The sequence below is a fragment of the Sus scrofa genome, chromosome 7, assembly GCF_054392235.1.
Source record: "Sus scrofa isolate SSC_HxYL_T2T_F1_AM1 chromosome 7, Sscrofa_HxYL_maternal_Yorkshire_Landrace_v2.0, whole genome shotgun sequence".
Lineage (NCBI taxonomy): Eukaryota > Metazoa > Chordata > Mammalia > Artiodactyla > Suidae > Sus > Sus scrofa.
Genome location: NC_139389.1, coordinates 5,268,091 through 5,275,244, shown reverse-complemented (window position 1 = coordinate 5,275,244; position 7,154 = coordinate 5,268,091).

The following is a 7,154-nucleotide window of genomic DNA, read 5'->3' as shown; positions in this document are numbered from 1 at the left end:
TCCTTCCCCCCACAGCCCCCTCCATCCCCCTCCCCCACAGCCCCCTCCAGCCCTCCTCCCCCCCAGGCCCTCCTCTTCACAGCAGTTCCTCCCACTGGAGTTCTCGGGTACTCACTGGCACCACAGCTTTGCCCCACACCGCTCGGGCTGCTGTGGGGACCAGGGTACAGCGCTTGGGAGGCTGCGGATTTACAAGACGACAGCAGTGCAGCAGCGCCGTGGGGGGTGGTAACACAGACTCGCAGGCCCACTGTCTGCTGTTTGGAACGAGGCTTTGATGGTGATGGCTCTTTCTGACGGAAGCCGTCATCTGAGGGAAAACAGATGTGACTTTCATGCATTCATTCAACAAACGAAGTAAGTGCCTGCCCCAGGCACCATCTTCGCATCTCTTACCCCACAGAGACTCATGGGAAGCCTGACACTACCTGCAAAATTACTCAAACACCTGATCACTATTCTGTTCAGGGGTCTGGAGAAAAAGGACAGATACTAGGAGAGCATAGTGGAGGGGGTGCTACCCCCTGCTGGAGGTCAGAAAAGTCTCCCCTGAGAGAACCGCATTTACTTCGTTGCCAAAAAAACTCAATTTATCGGAGTTCCCATTGTGGCTCAGGGGTAACAAATCCGAATAATACCCTTGAGGCTGCATGTTCGATCCCTGGCCTCAATCAGGATCCAGTGTTGCTGTGAGCAGATGTGTAGGTGGCAGATGTGACTCGGATCCTACATTGCTGTGGCTCTGGCGTAGGCCGGCAGCTGCTCCCTGTGCCTGCATGTTCGATCCCTGGCCTCAATCAGGATCCAGTGTTGCTGTGAGCTGTGGTGTAGGTGGCAGATGTGACTCGGATCCTGCATTGCTGTGGCTCTGGCGTAGGCCGGCAGCTGTAGCTCCAATTAGACCCCTAGCCTGGGAACCTCCATATGCCGTGGGTGCGGCCCTAAAAATGAAAAAAAAAAAACCAAAAAACAATTTCTCCGAGTTCCTGTTTGGCTCAGTGGGCTGAGGACCTGATGTTGTCCGTGTGAGGATGTGGGCTCAACCCCTGGCCTCTCTCACTGGGTTAAGGATCTGACTTTGCTGCGAGCTGCGTTGTAGGTTGTACATGAAGCTTGAGTCTGGTGTTGCTGTGGCTGTGCAGTTGCAACTCGGAGTCAATCCCTAGCCTGGGAACGTCCATATACCACAGGGGCGACTGTAAAAATAATTAATTACACAGTCCATTTCTCGGAGTTCCCGTCGTGGCACAGTGGTTAACGAATCCGACTAGGATCCATGAGGTTGTGGGTTTGATCCCTGGCCTCACTCAGTGGGTTGAGGATCTGGCGTTGCCGTGAGCTGTGGTGTAGGTCGCAGATGCAGCTCGGATCCCATGTTGCTGTGGCTCTGGCGTAGGCCAGTGGCTACAGCTCCAACTGGACCCCTAGCCTGGGAACCTCCATATGCTGTGGGTAGGGCCCCGGGAAAGACAACAAAAGAAAAGAAAAAAATCCATTTCTCTCTTTTAGGCTTTCTTGAGCTGGAAGGCGGGCTCTGAGGTGGGGGTCTCAGCAGGGCATTCCCAGCTGCCACTCTGCTCCAGAATCAACATCCACTGTGGGCCCTGGGAGTTCAGAGGATGCTGAGTGGCTCTGGGGCAGGGATGTTGGTGGGTCACGGAAGAAGGGCAGGCCTGGGATTGGAGCCATTCCAGGCACAGGGAGCAGCTTGAAGGATGTTTGGGAATGAGTAAGTCATGCGGTCTTCGTGGAGCCTGGGAGAGCGAGGAGTAGAAAGACAGGCTCTCTGATGCAGCACTTTGTCTGCCACGTGCCAGGCCTGTGGGTGGTAGAGACGGAGTGGTGAGCGTGGCTGGTCCAGCTGTCCTCCGGGGGTTTACTGGTGGAGAGGAGGGCCAGTTAGCACACACATCTGCCCAGCTGTGAAAGGGCCACGAAGACCCTGAACTGTGCAGCGATGGAGTTCCTGCAATGGTGCAACAGGATGGGCGGTGTCTTGGGTGTGCTGGGACACAGGTTCGACCCCCAGCTGGGCACAGTGGGTTAAGGATCTAGTGCTGCTACAGTTGCAGCTTAGGTCGCAACTGCAGTTCAGACCTGATCTCAGGCCCGAGAGGAGGCCGAAATAAATAAACAAATAAAAAATAAAAATAAATAAACTGTCCGCGAGGGAAAAGTGCGGTGAGCAGAGGGTGGCAGGTCCAGAGGGTGCTCAGGGGTGGTCTCCCCAAGGAGGTGAGATGGGGCAGGAGAGCTCAGGGGCACCTTGAGCCAGTCACAGGAAAAGATGAGAGCGGGCGCAAGCTCGGGCCCTGCAAAGTGGTGGCGGGAGATGCCAGAAGGGATTAAGAATAATCCATGGGCTAGAATCCAGGGCAGGAGAGGGCATGGGGTAGGGGTGGGATGGCAGCCTTCCTGAAGGCCCTGGAAAGCCCAGGCAAAGGGCTGGGATTTTGTTCTAAGAGGAAAGGAAGCCACCGAAGGGAGTTAATCCAGAGTGCTAGGGTTCAGCGGTAGCTGCTGTGTGGGTGGATTGGAAGGACCTTGAACTTAACGGCTGGGAGACTCGTAGATGAAGTAAGTGTCTAAGTGTCATGGACCCGTGGGAAGCGGGAGTGGACCGGAGCCGTGTTTTGGAAACAGAAGAGACCCAGCCTGCTGACGTCATGTTGGGGGTGAGACCCGCAACTGGAAAAGCAGAGCTAAGCGTGCTCTGGGTTTCTGGCTTGAACCAACAGCAAGGACGTATCTTTTTTTTTTTTTTTTTTTTTTTTTTTTTTTTTTTTTTTATGTCTTTTTTGTCTTTTCTAGGGCCGCTTCCCACGGCATATGAAGGTTCCCAGGCTAGGAGTCTAATCGGAGCTCTAGCCACCAGCCTACACCAGAGCCACAGCCACAGCAACACGGGATCCGAGCCATATCTGTGACCTACGCCACAGCTCATGGCAACGCTGGATCCTTAACCCACTGAGCAAGGCCGGGGATCCTCACGGTTCCTAGTCGGATTCGTTAACCACTGTGCCATGGTGGGAACGCCCTCTTTTATTATTATTATTATTATTGGAGTAGAGGTGACTTACAATGTTGTGTTGATTTCAGGTGCACAGCAAAATGAATCAGTTAGACATAAGCGCATACCCGTTCCTTTTCAGATCCTTTGCCCATTTGGTTATCACCCAGTATTGAATCGATTTCCCGGCGGCTACAGTAGGTCCTTGTGACATGTTTATTTTTTATACAGCAGTGCATGCATGTTAATTCCAGCCTTCTAGTCTATCCCTCTCCCATCAACCTTTCCCTTTAGAGAAACACCACTGTTTGAGATGGAGAAACGGCAGGCCAGGTAGATTGAGGGAATCCCATGTGCGGGTTTGGGCTCGGCCTGTAAGAGAGACCGCCTGTAAGGTGGTGAGAGCAAATAGACAGTGAGAGCTGGGAGAAAGGTCTCTGCAGGTAACATAACTGTTGAGTCACCAGCGCTTAGAGAGCGTCTCCGCCAGGACTGTGAATGACAGTGAGGAAGCATGGGTGACGTCACCTGAGGGAGGGCAGGATGGGTGGCTTGGAGGCTGAGAAGCTGGCATCTAGCGGCTGGGGGGAGGGGCTTTCTGAGAGGGGGGTGGGGTGGGGGCACGCCCGAAGAGTGTGGGCGCAGAGGCAGCCGGTGCTGATTGTACCCAAGCTGTCAGGAAGCCCTGTAGGAGGTATGAGCATGGCATTCCTTGGATTTGCTAAGGTGGACACATATCTAGTGACTTTAGTATATGGTGGGTGTGGGCACCAGAGGGGCACAGGCTGAAGAATGAACAGACAGTGATACGTGGATAGTTGCAGAAAGATTTTACTCTGAAAGAAAACTAAGGAATTGGGACGGTAGCTAGGGGGGTCAGGAGGTCAAGGGCTTTTTTCTGGTTTTGGTTACTTTTTCATTATTTTATCTTATTTTGTTTTATTTTATTATTTTATTGCCATGCCTGTGGCATATGGCAAATCCCTGGCAATTCCCAGGCCAGGGATTGCATCTGAGCTGCAGGGGCAATGCCGGATCTTAACCTACTGTGCTGGCTGGTGATCGAACCTGAGCCTCTGCAGTGACCCAAGCCACCGTGGTCAGATTCTTAACTCACTGCACCACAGCAAGAACTTCTCTTTCCTGTCTGTAAGTTGGGAAATACTATGGTATGCTCTGGGCGGGGATGCTCTAGCAGAGAGGGAGCGGTTGGTGAGGAACGCAGGAGACAAAGTGGCTGGAGGCGAAAAGCCCTGAGCAGGTGAGCAGCTCTGACCAAACACCACCAACCCCGGGGGCATAAAACAACACACATGCCTCCTGGTACAGTCTGGAGGTCAGAAGTCCAAATCCGTGGACTAATGTCACATTTCAGGAGGGCCAAAGGTCCCCTGGAGGCTCTAGGGGACCCTCTGTTTCTGGCTTTTCCCGGCTTCTGGAACGGCTTCCTTGGTTTGTTGTCACGTCTCCATCTGCAAAGCCAGCAGGGAAGCATCTCCAAACCAGTCTCTGCCCTGGTCACGTCATCTGCTTCTCTGTAGTCAAATTTCCCTCTGCCTCTCCTGTGATCACGTGTAGGACCTACCTCAATGTTCCAGAAAAACCTCCCTCCCCACCTCAAGATCCTTAATTTAATGACACTTGCCAAGTCCCTATTGTTCTGTAAGGTAACGCTCAGAGGTTCCAGATTCGGGCCCTGGCGATCCGCGGGGACATTGTTCAGTGGACATGGTGGGGGGGGGGCCTCTGGGGTGCCAAGGAGGACTGGCCTCCACTAGGAAGGGGACATCCTTCTTGTAACCAGAGGAAAGAAGGGAAGGGACGCATGCAGCTGTGTGGACGTGGTGGCGCAAAGATGACGGACTTCCTGGTCTGGGCTTCAATTTTCTGAGAAGTAGGAGGTCACGTGGACCACGGAGAGGGATGGTGGCTGAAGGGGGGAGGGACTGGGGGGGATGGAGGTCTGGAAGCATTGCACGGGACCCTAAACTACCCCTCAGGCCTGGCCAGCATCACTGCGGGAGCCCGGCCAGGCAGAGAGGATGAGAGTCCCTGAGATCCAATCAGGAGATGGGCAGACATCTGCCTGATGGCCTGTAGGAGGCTGGGGACAGGGGTCGGGAGCTCAGAGGTCAGGATGAGGGGACCCAGAGGGGGGGACACGGAGAGGGTGAACTGTCAGCACAAGAGCGCTTGGGCAGAGTGGGGTACCTTTCGCTTGGATTCTGGAGACAGTGCATTTTCAGGTGAGACAAGTTCTGGGGTTCTCCTCGGGGAGGGTGTCACTGAGGGGCCGAGAGCTGGGTCACCTACCTGGATGCTGGAGAAAAGGGGAATGAGGACAGGAAAGAGGTGGCCAGGAAGACTGGGAGGTGGGAACCAAAATCTCCAGGGACCTGGAAGAAGGTGGATGCGGGAAGTGGGTGGGCAACCGGAAGTGGAGGAGCAGGTTGAACCGTGCCCATGGGAAGGGAGCTGGGGGTTTGGGGAGGAGGGAGGGGAATGGTTTGGGAAGAGCAATGCGAGCAAGGAAGTCCTGCTCTTCTTTCTGGCTCTGAGGGAGTCAAGGTGTGAAAGACAAGCACTACCACTCGGGGAGCTCCCGTGTTTCCATGTTTGTATTAAGATAAGGAAAGAAGTTGATGCGGTAAGAATGTGTGCTGATCCTTTGGTGGTGTTTCCGGATAGCGCAGTGGAAGAGTTTGGGAGGTACGAGGTTCTGAGGTGCACAGGGATGGGAGTTTGGCAAACATTCGCTTTTTGGAGAGGAATTTTTTTTTTCTTGTCTTTCATCTTTCTAGGGCCGCACAGGCGGCACATGGAGGTTCCCAGGCTAGGGGTCCAATCGGAGCTTTGGCTGCCGGCCTACACCACAGCCACAGCAAGGCCAGATCTGAGCTGTGTCTGTGACCTACACCACAGCTCATGGCAACCCCAGATCCAACCCACCGAGCGAGGCCAGGGGTTGAACCCGCAACCTCATGGTTCCCAGTTGGATTCATTTCTGCTGCGCCACAATGGGAACTCCCTGGAGAGGATTCTTGAGATGTGAACTGAGGAATCTTGCGTTTTACCCAGTAGGGAGGGGTGGGGGAGGGTGCTGAGCAGCAAAGTATCACGGTCAAAGGCAGGCTTTGGGAAAACTAACTTTCCAGGCTTGTGAATGGAAGAAGCCTTTAGAAAGCTACTGCACAGGCCAGGATTAAGGTCTCATCAGGCATGAACCCTGAGAAGGGTGGAAAGAAATGGTATCAGGAGAGAAATGTGGTTGGCTTGTATGTGTAGGAGATAAGGAAAAAGAGGGAGTGAGTGGCAGAGTTCCCTGTTTCAGGTGTTACTGGTTAGGAGAAAAAGTCTTGAGGGGAAATTGATGGTTTGTTATTTGTGCATCACTGTTGAGTAGTGGTTGAAGCCAAGGCTGGAGGGGAGTGATGACAGGTGAATCACTGGGCGCTTCCCCTGCAGCCGCCAGGAGTCAGTGGGGTTTCCCAGATTGAAAATAATCAAGGAAGAGCAGGAGCCCAGGAGGCAACCTAGTGGGGCTGCCTGATTGAGCTTCAGATTCCCAGGGCAGGGCCTAACCTTCAGTGACCCAGGCAATCAGGCGTGTGTGCAGGTGTGAACTATGAGGCACCCGATTCACACCTGGGGACCCCTCGCAGTGGTTCCACCGGGGCAGGGCAGCCAGCGTTGGGGTATCGTTATCACCCTGACACACCTGGGGATTTGGAAGCAGAGAACACCAGCCAGTCGTTGTTTGGAGGAGGAGCCCTGCAGGATTTGTGTCGAGGACGCAAGGGTTTTGCTTGGGAAGCAGGTTTCATCACACCTCTGAGCTCAGGCCCAGAATCACAGTTGAGGCCCGGCCGACAGTTTGAGTCATTCAGGTGCAAACCCCTCCCACTTTTGCTCTATTTTCTGAATTCTGCTGACAGCAGCTCTTTCTTCCCTTTGCCTGAAATCCCACGTCTTTGTGTACGTGAAGATTCACGAGGCTGGCAACCCCCCCCCCTGTGGCTCTGGGCCTGGCCTCTGGGACCATCCAGTACTCAGCCCTGCTCTGGGCGGAGCGGCCACAGCTTGGGTTTGGGGAGGCGCGGGGGTCCCGCAGGATGTACCCGAGCGGTCCCGGAAAGTGCTGGAG